The 15,685-nt window shown below is 48.7% G+C and overlaps 1 protein-coding gene across 8 annotated transcripts in view; it reads left to right on the forward strand.

The window, feature by feature from the left end:
* Positions 1 to 15,685, forward strand: part of BANP (BTG3 associated nuclear protein) — a 108,187-nt gene that overhangs the window by 9,141 nt on the left and 83,361 nt on the right. Inside the window, exon 2 of one of the 8 annotated variants that reach the window (XM_082436917.1) lies at positions 9,704 to 10,034. The exons of 4 other annotated variants lie outside the window; for them this stretch is intronic. The gene's annotated coding sequence lies outside the window, so the exon portion shown is untranslated. Of the gene's footprint in view, positions 1 to 460; positions 1,066 to 9,703; positions 10,035 to 10,862; positions 11,111 to 12,906; positions 13,230 to 15,685 lie in introns of those variants that run through there. 3 more of the 8 variants (XM_082436918.1, XM_082436922.1, XM_082436919.1) reach the window with 3 other exon arrangements.

Consider the following 15,685-nt stretch of genomic DNA (forward strand, 5'->3'; position numbering starts at 1 on the left):
TATAAATACATGCTTTACATGGACATTTTAATGGCATGAACTTTTCATCAGTCTTAGATCAGGCCCAGTAATTTTGGGGTTCTAAGTGCAGTTTCTAATCTTTAGGGTGTTGTTTTCCATGACTTTTTTTTGTTTTTTAAAAAATTAATTAATTAATTAATTTCTTTATTTTTGGCTGCGTTGGGTCTTCGTTGCTGCGCGCCGGCTTTCTCTAGCTGTGGCGAGCGGGGGCTACTCTTCGTTGCGGTGTGCGGGCTTCTCACTGCGGTGGCTTCTCTTGTTGTGGAGCATGGGCTCTAGGAGCGCGGGCTTCAGTAGTTGTGGCACGTGGGCTCAGTAGTTGTGGTGTGCAGGCTCAGTAGTTGTGGCTCACGGGCTCTAGAGCGCAGGCTCAGTAGTTGTGGCGCATGGGCTTAGTTGCTCCACGGCATGTGGGATCTTCCCGGACCAGGGCTTGAACCTGTGTCCCCTGCACTGGCAGGTGGTTTCTTAACCACTGTGCCACCAGGGACGTCCCCATGACTAAGTTTTAATTACACATTGAGAATTATGATCTTGAGTAAAATGGAGACTGTGAACCTGGCTCCTTGGCCCCCGAGGTGACAGTGGCGTGGGCTGTGTCTGCCACCACCGAGCCATGCCAGCACCGTGCGTGGGTCAGCCGGCATCTGCGACTCGTCCTTCACGGGCTCCCTACACTTTTGTCCATTTTCTGTTGTAGATCAGATTACTTTGTTCTCCTTGGTTATGGGCCCTGCCTCTGAGGGGCTGTGTTTGCCTGATGTCAGTTGTGCGTCAGAAACCTCTGGAGTGGTCCCTGCATCTGTCACCTGTCCTTGTTACTTGTTTTAATGACTGCTCAAGCTGGGTGTTCATCGTCTTTTTTTATGTTCCTGGCTAGGATTACAGCTTTCCTTAACATTTTGGCACATGGTTGTTAGTATTATTTGGTTTCTGTGAAATTTCGAGGTGGAAAAAGATTAGGACACTGGCGTCCTTACCCTAGACGGCTGACCACCCTCCTCCCCAAGCTTTGCAGTTCATGGGAATAAACAGGAGGGGCAGGTGAGTGATAAACGGATTTCAGTTTCTGGAGGGAGCTGAAGGATGGGTGGGTGCACAGCCCTGCTCTCAGGGGAGGCAAAGGGAACATGTGGTGATGGATGACAGTGGGGTTAGTTAGCCCACACAAAGTGAGTTACCGAGTGACCGGGCCCTGCTCCCCATGCCTAGCCCCCCCCCACCACCACTGCCAGCCCACCTGCTCTCCGGTCTCATATTGCCTTAATAAATATTCATGGTGAGGGGATGGGCCTATCTCTGTAAAACGGGGATGCGCCTACACCCAAGGTTGTGAAGACTCAGTGAAATAATGCTAGTATGTGTTTAGGACCCAATGAATGGTAGCTCCTGTAATTACTGTTATTATCATCAGCTTCACCCACCAGGCCCTGTATCTTTTTATGCTTACCAATTTATGTGGGGCAGATTTAATTGATAGAAATTTGCATGTAGTCAGAGTTTTGTCTGTGATAAACTTACGTCACAGACTCTTAGAATTTGAGAACTGGACAGGAGCTTAGAGGTGATTTAAATAGTACAACTTGCTAGTTAACAGCTTGGGCATGGTTGTGAAGTATACACTTGTTAGAAACGCAGGGACCCTTGATAAACGTGTGTTTCTACTGTGAAGAATCCTCCAGTGTGAACTCCACACAGCTGGCCCGGCAGCCGCCCTTGGCAGTCATCAGGCTTCAGACAGCCTCTTGTTCTCTCCAGGGAGGTGACTTTTCTCCTGCGCTTCTCAGAAAGTAAATTGTGGTAGATTCTGTTGCTATAGAGTGTTGTAAGTTTGGCAGATTATTTGATATTCAGTGATATTTTATTGACAATTTTAAATTCTATCAGATGGTTTTAGACAGTTTGCAATGTTGAGTTTGAATTCTTATAATTTTAGGGCCAGTATTTCTTATATGGGCACATGTCAGTGGGAAAATGACTTTAAAAATTTTAAATTTCACCCTGAATTCAGCATGATGTGTTGTGGCTCTTTGTGACATAACATTCTTCTGTAGAGGTAAAAAAATTGACCTGTCATCTAATTTGTCCTCACGTCTGAGTGTTTTCCATGTTAACTGTAAAAAACACAGCAACAAGTGAAGTGTAGGAGAGAGCATTGCCTGTAGTCTCCAAATGTTTCATGTTTTACCTTTTTTTTTTTTAACGGGAAGATGATTAGAACCAAGATCTCTTCTGTCCCTGTAGCTGAAGGATTGAGGGAGCTGCCAGACCAGTGATTAGTTCAGGAGAATCTGTGCTTACGGAGCACGTGAACCTCAAGGTCGTTTCTTTATTCACTCGCCCAGGATTTACGGGTCGCTCCCATGTGCCCAGCAGGGTGTTTGCGGCGTGATGATCCAGCGCACAGAGCAGAGGTTTTTACATTACAGTGAGGCTGTCAGTCACTGGACAAGCCGTGACAGCCCCCGAGCAGCCCCAGCCAGTGTGCAGACAGCTGGTTGCGGCTGTGTTCCAATAAAACTTTATTTGTGAACACTGACGTTTGAGTTTAATGTAATTTCATGTCAGGAAGTACTGTTCTTCTTTTGATTTGGTTCATGGGCTGTACAGGTGGAGGGTTGGAAATGGTCCACGGGGCCAACCCTTGGTCTAGAAGGCATTTGTTGAGTGAGTGAGTAAAATGAGGTCGTATCTAGGTAGGCAGGAGCCGGATTGGGAGAGGCCTGAAATGCGGATAGAGTTTAGATGTGATGCCAAGCCGGGCGCTGTGACGACAGCCCTTTGGGAGGTATGAGCCTGGAACTCATCTGCAGGATGGATGGGAGGGAATTGGCTTCCCGCCTCACCATGTGTGGCTTTGGGAGGGACGAAGGGACAGATCCGTGGATTCCACCTTAGGGTGGGTTACAGAGAGATGACGCCTAATCGCCAGGGACTGGAGGCAGGGACAGGGAAGCCGGTTCACGGGTTCAAGGAAGCAGAGCCCAGCGGCACAGGTGCAGTGGGGGAGGAGGAAGAGAGGAGTCGGGTGGGAAGGAGCAGGCCCCCGGGCCTGGTGATGGTCGGATACTGGGGGTGACAGCAGAGAGAGTTAAAAGAGGAGTTGCAGGGTTCTTTCTGGGGGCGTTGGTGGGATCTCCTTGAGCGGTGCTCTCGGGCAAGAGTAGGGATGGGGGCAGAGTTCGGCTTTGGAAGTGTGGGAGCGGATTTTATTGTCAAATGGCCATAGTGTGGTTTGACATACTGGACCAGGGAAAGCACTGGTGAGGGGTCCGGGCGGCAGTGGTGATTTGGGGGCGTGGGTGTCACTCCCTGTAAGGGCCTGCCGTGCGCCCCCGGGACACGTGCTTCTGGGCTCTGGTTCCCCGAAGGGGCTCCGGGTGCCGCGGCGTGAGGCTCAGACCCGGTGCCGCTGGAGGGCCCAGCGTAGGTGGGGCCAGGGGTGAACCCCGGGGAGGAGGAGGACCCCAGGGTGCTCTGAGCGAGGAGAAGTGCTGAGCGGGGAGGCCGGTGGGAATCGTTCACAGGGCTCTTGTCCAGTCCGACGGTGAGTTTGGAAACCAGTGTTTTGTTTGGGGTCCTGAAGGGTGTGGGAAGGGATGGTGTTTGCGGACGGGTGTGGGTGAGGGTTCCAGAATGTGCTCTAGGAGTTTGGCTCTGGAGGGACGTGATGGCAGCTGGCGGGCGGCAGAGTGGATTGGAGGGTTTTATTATTTTTGTTTTTTCTAAAACAGTTATTTTGCGATCGCCTGAGATTTGCAGGTACGTAGCAGAGATGGTACAGGCTGTTTTTCCACCATTATGTCGTACGTGGCCGTGCCCGGGACGGTGTCCTCCTCCAGGGCGCTGGCTCTCCGAGCTCACCTGAGCTTGTTGACTGAATCCGTGATCCTGGCTGCCTCCTCGCTGGAATCTAGGGGGCACTTCCTAGAGGGGCCCGATGGACACACAGGTATACACCCTGCATCTGGGTGCGCGACGGGGCGACGTTCTGGCACATTGCGTTGTTTCTGTTTTTTCCTGCATTTGATAGTAAGTTGCAGAGGTCACCTCATTTCACCCCGAAGTGCTTGAGCACTCGTGTCCTGGGAGCAAGGGCATTGTTTTACATAACTGCACCTACAAACAGGAGCAGTGATTCCGTGTCACTGAAGGTACGGTCCATACTCAAGTTTCCCCTGGGATTCTTTGTGGCTGCCTCTACCCTGTGCCGCCCCTGGACCTCCCTACATCGGCTGGTCTCCGCAGCCTCTGCCAGTTTGTTTCATGCCGTGGACTTTTCAAGAGTCTGGCCGGGAGACCAGCATCTCTGACCCCTTCCTTCCTCCTCCGACTGCTCAGCTCTCCGCCGGTTCTGGGCAGCGTGCCCTGATCCTCCTGGCCAGGCGGCTGCTGCAGCCCCCCACCGGTGTCCACCCTCGGCCCTGGCGGGCAGTCGATCCCAGGATACCCCCAGTGTCATTTCTCCGACTTACTGCCTTAGTAAGTGTCTTGTGGGCAGGGCTAACTCTGCTCCCTTCAGCGTGTGTCTAGTACAGAACCCGGGGGTTGTTTTTTGAAGAATGTATGAATAAATGCAATAAGATCATTGATATTAATTGTATAAGTAGTCCACAGACACTCATAAAGGCTTGTCACAGAACTAGGAAATAAGGTTAAGGTGTTCAAGCCCACAGTCCCCGTACATTATTATAGTCCTGCATCTTTGGCAGATTTAGTATTTTATGTTATCAGAATAATACTTCACAGTGTAAGCAATTTAGGAGCTACCAGAGAAGAATTAAAATATGGGCATTATCTATGTAGAAACTAGAACTTTTATTGCGAGATATATGCAGGCCTCTGCAATGTATTTACATTTATCGTTGGCAGTTGGTAAATCAAGTAAAAGTTGCTTTTAATTGCTTGTATGGTTTCTATTTTATAGCAGACATTACCTGAAATTCGTTTTAATGTGCATGTGGTTCTTATGCTTTCTTTCTAGAGATATAATTCCTGAAGGCAGTGGTTGCCATCGTGGTCCACAGACCCCAGGGATGTCCTGGAGACATTCCCAGTGGGTATTTGAGGTCAGAATAGTTCTCATGATTGTCAAGAGGTCATTTGCCTCTTTTTGCCTGTTGACATTTGGACCGAGTCCCCGAGCTACCATTGTTGCTGGATTCTTTACTGCCGTGCAATTCAGAAAAGCCATTCTCATCTAAGAATGTCCTTGATGCAGCAGTAAAAATCATTCATTTTGTTAAATCTCAGCCCTGAGTACACCCCTTTTTAATACTCTGTGTAACAAAACAGGAAGTGTGTGGAAAGCACTTCTGCGTTTTGGAGTTGGGAGGTTGCCTGGAAGACGGGCCCCTCTGCAGTTACTTGGGTTGCTAGCTGAACTGGCCGCTTTTTCTCATGGACCACCATAACGGAATAATTGACACGTTACCAGCATTTCTTACTAAACGGACAGAGTTAGCCTGTCACTGCAAGGAAAGCAGCTAACACTATTGCCAGTGGTAAAATTTGTACTTCCAAGTGGAATTGGAATTTCAGAAAGCTTGTATCTGCCACTGTGAACCTGGCAGCTTCCTAATACTTCAAGACTTTTCTTTTTCTTTTTTTAAAATTAATTAATTAATTTACTTTTTTGGCTGCGCCGCACGGCATGCGGGATCCTAGTTCCCTGAGCAGGGATCGAACCCGTGCCCCCGCAGTGGAAGCACTGAGTCTTAACTACTGTACCGCCAGGGAAGTCCCCAGGACTTTTCTGATGAGATCAGTGCTGATGTTAAGGAATGTGATGCTTTAGATAATCTGTAATGAACAACATTCGGAAAGGTCTGCATAACTCACTGAACCAGTATTTTCCAAATGACCAAATCAGACCCGGGTAAATGTCCATTTAAAGACAGATTTTAAAGTGATAAAGTAACAAAAAGTTCAGCAGTACAGTTTTAGATTCCACATTGCAGCTCACCTTTGGGGAGAAATAAAGCCCTTGTTGAGGTTTGGTGTTGTATTACAGAGGAATATCCACAGTTATCTGAACGGGCTGTTCAGATGCACTGCCCTCTTTTTCATGCAGTAATAGATATGAGAACCCAGTTGTTTTCCAGTAAGTCTGACATTAAAGAGATTTGTAAAAATGCAAAACGATGTCTCTCTTCTTGCTAAGATTTTGCTGCTGTTGTTTTGGAAACTCTAGTAGTTATTTTTTTTTAATTAATTAACTAATTAATTAATTTGTTTTTATTTTTGGCCGTGTTGGGTCTTCGTTGCTGCACGCGGGCTTTCTCTAGTTGTGGCAAGCTGGGGCTACTCTTCCTTGCGGTGTGCGGGCTTCTCATTATCGTGGCTTCTCTTGTTGTGGAGCACGTGCCACGGGCTTCAGTAGTTGCGGCACGCGGGCTCAGTAGCTGTGGCTCGCGGGCTGTAGAGCAGAGGCTCCATAGTTGTGGCTTGTGAGCTCTAGGCGCGCGGGCTTCAGTAGTCGTGGCTCACGGGCTCTAGAGCACAGGCTCAGTAGTTGTGGCGCACGGGCTTAGTTAATCCACGGCATGTGGGATCTTCCCGGGCCAGGGATCGAACCCGTGTCCCCTCCACTGGCAGGCAGATTCTTAACCACTGCACCACCAGGGAAGCCCCTCTAGTAGTTATTTTTAGTAAAAAAAAGTTTTGTATGTTAATATTGTAATGTATGGGTTTTTGTGATTTTTAAATGAATAAAGTATTCACACATTTTCTGTTCTAATATCAGAGATGGTGACATTGATAGATACACGTCCACGAGTACAAGCTCACTAACTTTCAGATGGGGAAGGGGGTCCTGAGACCAGTGTGTCTTGAAGTAAGACAGTGGTGCTGTGGGATCAGTTTAAAGTCAGCCAGTTCTCTTTCCTGCATTGGTGGTTTGTATTTGAGGAGGTTTATATATTTTGGAAAAGGTGAATAAAAGTGGCCAGTTTAATCAAACGTGTTAACTATAGAGGGGAAGGACCTGCCATCTGAGGCTAGTTTGACCTTCTTCTCCTAATTTCAAACTTAAACATTTTTAGGGGGGCTGTTTTGAAGAAGAAACAGTGTGGCCTGGATTTTCCTAAGAATCACTGCTTCCCGATGATCTAGTACCTGGCTGGTCATTTATAGTCACGTTTTCTCTTTCTTCCCTATTTGTCCTTTGAGTATCCCCCTGCCACCCCACACTGACTTGGGGAAAATCAGTAAGCTGAGTCTTGTTCCCATGTCTCAGTTTAATAAAAGTTGATTTCTTTGCTTACTTCATACTGGCGTTTAATTAATTTTATTACTACATCTATATCCAGATGGATCTGACTGAATGGAATGATCTTTATTTTCTTGGAGGTGCCCTGTTTCTGGAAGTTGAGCTTTTTAACTGGGCACCACTGGGCCACTTCCTGCTGGGGGTGGAGGTTACCGCTCTGGTCTTCACGGTGTGTGGACTTGGCCTTGCTGCTCAGGTGGACGTGAAGCCGGTGCCAGAGGCGGGGCGGTGGCTGGGGCACCGGGGCCTGGGGGGCGGGGCTGCCGTTGGGCCTGGGTGCTGGCGGTTCCCACTGTCTCCTGAGGGATTGCTCTCCGAGACTTGTCTTCAGGGTCTTCTGTCTCTTGTACTCATCGGGGCCGCCCCTGCCCCTCCGAGGACTGTCTTCAGTCCGTGTATTTGGCATCTGTAAAGGGAGGTCAGCCTGGCATGGCCTACTCCCGAGGCCCCTCCACGGTGAGCTAGGCGCGCCCCCGCTTCCACCCATGACGTCACGGCACCTGGGCCGCGTCTCTTCACACGGGTCGCCTGCAGGGATCTGACGGCTGGGAAGTAGTTCTGGTAGAGCAGAGTCGGAGGTCACACAGTGGCTGTAGTGTGCGCCTCCCAGGGACAGCCTCCTGCAGACAGGTTCAGTGGGGCGCTTGTTCAAGGGCTGATGGGAGAAACAGCTCTGTGCAGAGTGTCTGCCCTAAAAACCCCATATGTTGTGACATCCCCAATGAGATGATCTGTGTGATGTCGTTCTGGTGGTGACTGAGAAAATCCCAGGGTGGGCACAGGGGGCTTTGCCTGGTGACGTCTGCTGAAGTTCAGTCGTGTGCTCGATTACAGTAGCTTTTCTTTTTTTCCTGTTTCAGTGGCCTTTTGGTTTTATTTTATGGGTGTCCGAAATATTTAAAAATTAGCAAAATTAAAACTAAATGTGCAGTTCTGTGTTTTTTTTTATTTCAACACTTCTTTTTAATACAGAAAAATAACATATTTACATAGTTCTGTGTTTCTGCTGATGAACAGCTGCTCGTGTCTGTTGCTGACAACCCCTGAGCAGCTTGTATTTTCACTGTTAAACCTAACATGTCATTTGCATGAAGTTCACAGTTGTAAGCTAAACAGATATGTGACTTAATTATGGTACAGTCCTTATTGAAATCAAAACACAGACGTAGAGAACTCTGCCGCCCTTCCTGCACGGTTTGTCAGCAGATGTGCGGCCCTTCATAGTTCTGCGCTGGGGGGTGACTCTCCCTTGGGCTCTCGCACTAGACCCGCGGCACGGACGTGCATGGTGTGCCAGGCCCCAAGCCGGGCAGTGAGCAAGATGGTGAGCGTTCCGGCTCCGTGGAGCTCGTCTTCCAGCAGGGGAGACAGATGCTGAACAAGATGGGGATTTAGCCTGTGATAAAGCAGGAAAGGGCAGCAGGGACGTGGGTGCTGGTGGTGGGTGTGACGGGTGAAGAGTGGCTGGCCGAGGGGCAGGTGGACTTCGGAGGGTGAGGGCTGAGCTGGCGTGTGCCTGCCCAGCTGGGGCGGCCTCCTTAGACGGCGGACTGAGGAGTCGCAAGGGGAGCCTGAGGGGCGCGGAGAGAGGCTGGCTGGTGCTGGGCGCCAGGCACGCACCTTGAATGACTGGGGGACCTTCAGTGGGCTTTGAGCAGACAGTGATGCTGAGATGGGCTTTAACATGATCCCGTTTTTAAACATCGGCAGTAATTCTGGGGCAAAGGCAGAGCAGGGAGACCCAGGTGGGGGCCAGTGCGTGGGTCCAGATGTGCGATGACAAGGCCAGAGTGAAGACAGCGGGAGATTCTGCCTACAGGTCGGATGAGAGAGGAGAACCAAGGCCCAAAGGTTCTGGCCTGAGCACCTGGGGTGGGAAGTCTGGAGGTGTCGGCTGGTTGTGGAGAGGGACGGGTCCAGTTTGGGTTCCTTCACGTTGAGACTAGACACTCAGGGGAGGTGGCCTGGAGGCCGGTTGTCGCGTAGATCTGGAGTTCCTGGGAGATGTCAGAGGTGAAGTGGATTGAGAGCCTCAGCAGATAGATGGTATTTCAGTGTGGACGAGAAGAGGTCCAGCGCTGAGCCGCAGGGCGAGGGGATAGTCTGACCCGTGGTCCAGCAGAAGGGGCATCGCAGGGCAGGGCTCGGCAGGGCGCACCTGCGCGAGTGGTCACGGCTGTGGATGCCCACACGCCGTAGGCTGGGAGGTGGATTTAAGGCAGGGTTGAAGAAGGCTCCCTAATTTTTATCCAGATTTGACGTGCTTGGCCTCATCTGTGTACTTATTGCTCTGTTTTAGAAAAACAATCTCAATAATAATAAGCACAGTAAGTAATATGTACTTATAGAAAGCTCAACAGTCCGGGGGCTTTCCTGGTGGTGCAATGGTTAAGAATCTGCCTGCCAATACAGGGGACACAGTTTCGAGCCCTGGTCCGGGAAGATCCCACATGCCGCGGGGCAACCAAGCCCATGCACCACAACTACTGAGCCTGTGCTCTAGAGCCCGCGAGCCACAACTACTGAGCCTGTGTGCCACATCTACTGAAGCCCGCGCGCCTAGAGCCTGTGCTCCGCAACAAGAGAAGCCATCGCAGTGAGAAGCCCACACACCACAACGAAGAGTAGCCCCTGCTTGCCACAACTAGAGGAAGCCCGCGCACAGCAATGAAGACGCAACGGCGCCGAAAATAAAAAAAAAAAAAAAAGAAAGCTCAACAGTCCAGAAGGATAAAGGATGAAGGTCAGCTTGTTTTATCTGTACCTTTTCCCTCCTGTGTCACCTTGGTTCAGTGTGTATCATTCCAGAGCATCTCGTGTGCATTTGCATACACGGACACGTGACTACACACGGACACGTGACTACACATACATGCAGTTTTCCTCTTACACTCCTTTCTGTTAGTATTGTGTTCTGGAGACCTTTCCATTCACGTGAATGACTGTGGTGTCTCATGTCATTTACTTTACCAGTCCCCTGAGACTGAGCACTTGGGTTGTTGATTTTGGTTGGTGGGCTCTTTTCCCCCCGCACCCTGGAAGATGCTCTCTTCACAAGCTTGCAGTCGTTGCTGTTCAGAGACGTTATTGAGCAGTAATTGCAGTCCCGCTGCTTTGTGATATTAAGACTGGACTATCTCCAGGACTTCTGAGAAATGGCAGATTTCATTTGCCAAACTGGCAACCGCATGCATCGTTCTGTTCCAGTTTCCTTGGGCTTGTTGCCCTAATTTTTTCTGTTCAAACGTTCACTGTTAGCAGAATTTTAAATGACTCTTTCTCCTGGCCGTAGAATCATTTTGAGTAAACAGCTTGGATAATTGTGTGGTGTCCTCATTTGGAAGAGGGTAGGATTCAGGGTTTTATGGTGAGCTCGGAGTATTTTCTTAAGTCACTCACGGAGCTTCTAGAAATCAGGAAAAGCTTGAGTTGGGCACCTGAGAACTTTCCACCAGCCATTTGTGAGAGACAGGTATTTAACCTGGGACGTGTGGCCCCAGGGCCATCATGAATGGGCTTCAAGGTGAGTCACGGAGGTTAAGCCTGGCTGCATGCTGCAGATTCCAAAATGTGTTGTTTTTAGAGCAGGTGGTTGGTGATTTTCCTTTGGTATAAGGAAGTCCGAGGCAGGCAGTCCGGGAGGCCAGCAGCAGGAGGGCAAGAAGGAGGAAGGGTCCAGGAGCTGCCCCGCGCTGCTCACACCCCATTGGCCAGAGTGGGTCACGTGGCCACAGCGCGCTGCAGGAGAGGCTGTGCTCTCTGGTGGCCCCGTGCCCTGTGAATTCGGATTCTTGTAACACTGAGCATCAGGGAGAGCAGGTACTGGGGTAGGCAGCCAGCAGTCTCTGGTAATTATGAGGCTCTGAAACTTGGCAGGGCTGTGTCTGTGCTTTTTTCCTGGAAAAGGAGCTGTAATTTTTTAAAAAGTAGATCCTGAAAGCAGTGTGTGACCCTAAAACGTTTTAAATCCATCAATTCAAAGGTGGGTAGGGTGGTATTATCTAACTGAGGACCACTGCCTTCATGAAGGCGTTCACTGTGCCCCTTTAATAATCCTTGCTTTGGTTCTTAGTTGGGAAAAAAGACCGAGTTATGGCATGAGTGACTTTGGTGTTTATACCAACCACAGTTAATCTGCTCAGAGGTCACCTTCAGAGGACCCAGGTTTAGAATAAACCCCGGTAGGCCTGGTGGGCCCTCCCAGCTGTAGGTCCCGCCTGCCTCTGAGTCCTGGGGCTGCGGGTGAGGCTGAACGGCTGCCAGGGCTGAGAGTCGTACTGCATATGAGGGAGGTCGGGAGTGAGGATTTCCTCACGGTGGACGCCTCAATATTTAGTTGTCTGACCATTTTTAAAAAGTATTTTTACTTTTGAAAAGCTGATAAATGTACATGATTAAAAAAAGGCAAATATAATTTCCTTTCATCTTTGTGCCCCAGGGATAGTCTGTGCATGCCTAGCATATTTTTTTAAAATAAAGTGTGCTGTACACATTCTGCCCCATTTATGTTCGTGTAATACCGCATCTCGGGAGTCGTTCCTTAGAGGGCTCTGACTGGTTCTTCTAGACCAGCAGTCCCCAACCTTTTTGGCACCAGGGACCGGTTTCATGGAAGACAAGTTTTTCCACAGATGGTGGGGGGAATGGCTCAGGCGGTGATGTGAGTGATGGGGAGCGATGGGGGGCAGCAGATGAAGCTTCACTCGCTCGCCCGCCGCTCACCTCCTGCTGTGCGGCCCGGTTCCTGACAGGCCACAGACCGGTACCGGTCCGTGGCCCGGGGGTTGGGGACCCCTGTTCTAGACCGTTGCCTGGTCTCTCATTGTTCAGCCGTGCCAGACTTGTTTTTTTAAAACAGCATTCAGGTTGCATCATCCATTCTTTTGCTGCTAAAAGCAACGCCTTGATTGTTTTGTTTCTCTGGTGGGTAGATATTTGCACACACATGTGACTCCCTGTGCTGGGCGGATTCCTTGGTGGGAAGGTCAGGGCCGGGCAGCAGCACTTTGATGCCTGTTCCCTATTGGTCTTCAGAGCTAAGCTCCCATCAAACGTGCAAAAGAGCGCCCACGTCCTGACAGGCCTCCAGCACGCCTGTCACACTGAGCGTCTGGTTGAAATTTGCATTTTAAAAAATACGAGAGAGGTTGTGTCTTCTCATGTTTAAAAGCTTTGTGACTTTTTTTCCCTGAGAATTTACCCTCATTCTTATGCTCCTTTTGATTAGGTTTATTGGTCTTTTTTCTGTTGCTGTGAAAGGAAATTAGCTCTTTGGTGCATGTGTAACAAGTATTTTCCACTTTGTTTGAATTTTGCCTTAAGAAAAACCTTTTCATTAAATATAATACAAATAGAGAAAATCATAGTTTTGCCTGTTTGTTTTTGTCATTGAAGTCTCCTTTAATTTATAGGGGCCTTTTTGACGCCCCCCCCCCCGGCCCCGTTTAATGAATTTAAAAATATTTCTCTTTCAGCCCATTGACGTTATCCTTGTTGAGGGTCATTTTTTCCCACCTTCGGCTAGGAGGAGCATCTTTGAGTTGGTTTCTGAGTCCTTTTGATACAGCCCTGATGTCTTTGATCGCTTCCCTACATCTGGGATGACAAGATGTTATCTTGCATATTCCTTGCCTCAGACGTGGAATTAGCCATTTCTCCAAGAAGCCCTCATCTCTTGGTGAGAGGCGGTATTTCACAGTGTAGGCTGTAGGGAGGCACGCTGCTACTGGATTCAGCTACTGGATTCTGCACGCACGCCTGAGTTCATACCTCCAATTCCAGTACGTGCCCTGAGTCAAATCCGCAGCCCCGAGACCTCTTCTGCCCGACCTCTGGACCTGCTTGTCAGGACATCGGGAGTGACAGAATTGGAATATCCTGTAGATCCTCATTTGCGCATGGAAAATTCTCAGAGGGAATTCCAACACCACCACTCAGTGTGATTGTTAAAATTGTTAAAATTTGTTGTGTGTGTGTTCTCCCAAGTTCTCTCCCCATTTTTAAGCGGGTAAATTGTATCTCCGTTGTCAGAGCACAGAGCCGCTGCATACTGTGCTTTCTCCTTTAGTCTCCGTCCTCCCCGTAAATGTAGACTGCTCACCACTGACCAGTTCACATGTTGCGTCTCCAAGTGGTCTTGGTTTTCTGAATCTTGTTTTCCAGCAGTTTCTTCAGGAAGGGTTTGTGGGAGCGCTGTTGTCTGAGTGCTGTATGTGGGCACAAGTGGCTACCTGTGTACCTGAAGCTCACTTTGTCTGGATGTAAAGGCTCCCGTTACTTTCCTCCAGTGTCTTGTGTGTGTGAGTCTCCGTCCTTCTGCTGTAGTTTGATAATCTGCCCCGCCCCCCACCATTTTAAGGTGTCCAGTATTTTTGTCTAGATGTCTAAAATAATTTTTCTTTTTTTCTTCAAATAATTTTACTAGAATGTGTCTTGGTATTGGTTGTTCTGCCTGCCCTGCCCCAAGTTTATGGTGTGTCTTTTTCGTACGTAGTTTCAAATGTTTTCTCCTCATTTCTGAATAGTTTTTTCGGATTTGCTTGTAGTATTCCATTTCATTGCTTTCCTTTGGTTTTCTTTGTAGAATCCCCTATTAAACATATGTTGTATCCTCTTTGCTACTTTTTCTTCAACTTTTTTCTTTCATTTCATTTTTTTAAAAATAAATTTATTTATTTTATTTTATTTATTTTTGGCTGCATTGGGCCTTCGTTGCTGCACGTGGGCTTTCTCTAGTTGCGGCGAGTGGGGGCTGCTCTTTGTTGCGGTGCGCGGGCTTCTCATTGCGGTGGCTTCTCTTGTTGCGGAGCACGGGCTCTAGGCATGCGGGCTTCAGTAGTTGTGGCTCGCAGGCTCTAGAGCGCAAGCTCAGTAGTTATGGTGCATGGGCTTAGTTGCTCCGCGGCATGTGGGATCTTCCCGGACCAGAGCTCGAACCCGCGTCCCCTGAATTGGCAGGCGGATTCCTAACCACTGTGCCACCAGGGAAGCCCCATTTTGTTTTTCTTACGGTGTAATTTATTGTATTTACTTGCTCTTGGATTCCTTCTAGTTTAGCCTTCATTTCCAAAATTATTTTCCTTTTATTTGTAATCTTTTCTGAGTTTCCCCCCCTCATTTCTGAGTTTTTCTAATGCTGGTTTATGGTTAGTGATACCTTATATAATTTCCTTCATGAATATTAGTTTGTTTTGAAATATTAGGAGAGAGTTTTCATCTCTTAGGGACATGTCTTTCTAGCATGCTTTCACTGTCTGTAGTGATGCTACTTTGCTCCTATTCGCTTTTAATAGGTATCACCTTGGCATGAGATTTGACCTCAATATTTTCTGTTGTTAATTTTCTATGGAATTGATTTTCCTGGATATATGGAAGGAAGGCTAGATTTAGAATAGTTTTTCTAATTTCCGTGTCCTAGAGCTCTATTTTCTGTTTTTTTTAGAAAGTTGTAAAAAATGTGGTAGCTGTTTTCTTGCGCTCTCCTGGCTGTTTTCCTCTCCCCCCTGTAATTAGACTCTCATTCTCCCTGTCCTGTACGCTTCGTATTCTATTCTAGTCATTTCTTTCCAGTGTATTTAGCGCAGGAGGGAGCTTTGGATGAGTAGTCTTTGTGAGTCTGTGGTCCAGAATGTTGCCCTGGTGTTTGTCTGCCCCCAATGGTGCTCACCTCCTGGGTTCAGCCACTGTTCCCAAGCAGACCCGTTTTTTCCTTCTCTCTGACCGCTGCTTCCTCCTTGCTGCTCCCTTGAGGACCTCGTGCTGTCAGCGGTTTGCCCACTTGCTCATGCTTTGGGGTTCTTTAGGAAACACCCGATCTCTCAGCTTGTTACCGACCTTGACCTGGGCTCGCTGTCCTCATTTGAGAGATTAAAAATCTCTGTCCCTGCCATCCCTCCCTAGTTGGACTTCTAAAGGGTTCGGCGGCAGTACCTCTGCGGTCCCTTGCCCCCCCCCCCAACCCCCCAGTTGTTTGTCATCGGCGTCTGCTCTGGAAGGGACATTTGGTGCTTTCGTGCTTTCCTCAGTCTCACGTGAGGTGTCTAAATGGCGGTAACACACCTTGGCCATTTGATGGATTGCACCTACATGAAAGTGTTGCATTCGTTCGGTGAAGGGAAATTTAAGGCAGGAGCTTGGCTTCTTCTCCTGCAAATGGTTGTCCCCAAGAAATTCTGGAGCTGCTACCGTTTAAGCTGTAGAATTTAAATCTGGATTTATAGGATTTAAGAACATGTGTGGAACCTGCAAATTTAATTTTATGCCTTTGGAACTTAGCCATTTAAAGGAGCAGTCAGTAGACTCCTGGTTGAGACTAGGTGATCTGAACCTCTTAATTCAGCTGCCCTGCGTGGGCACAGTGGGGGTGGGGTGTGCCTCAGGATGGTGGGCACATAC

This window comes from Balaenoptera physalus, assembly GCF_965194825.1.
Source record: "Balaenoptera physalus genome assembly, chromosome: 19".
In the NCBI taxonomy this organism is placed as follows: Eukaryota; Metazoa; Chordata; class Mammalia; order Artiodactyla; family Balaenopteridae; genus Balaenoptera; species Balaenoptera physalus.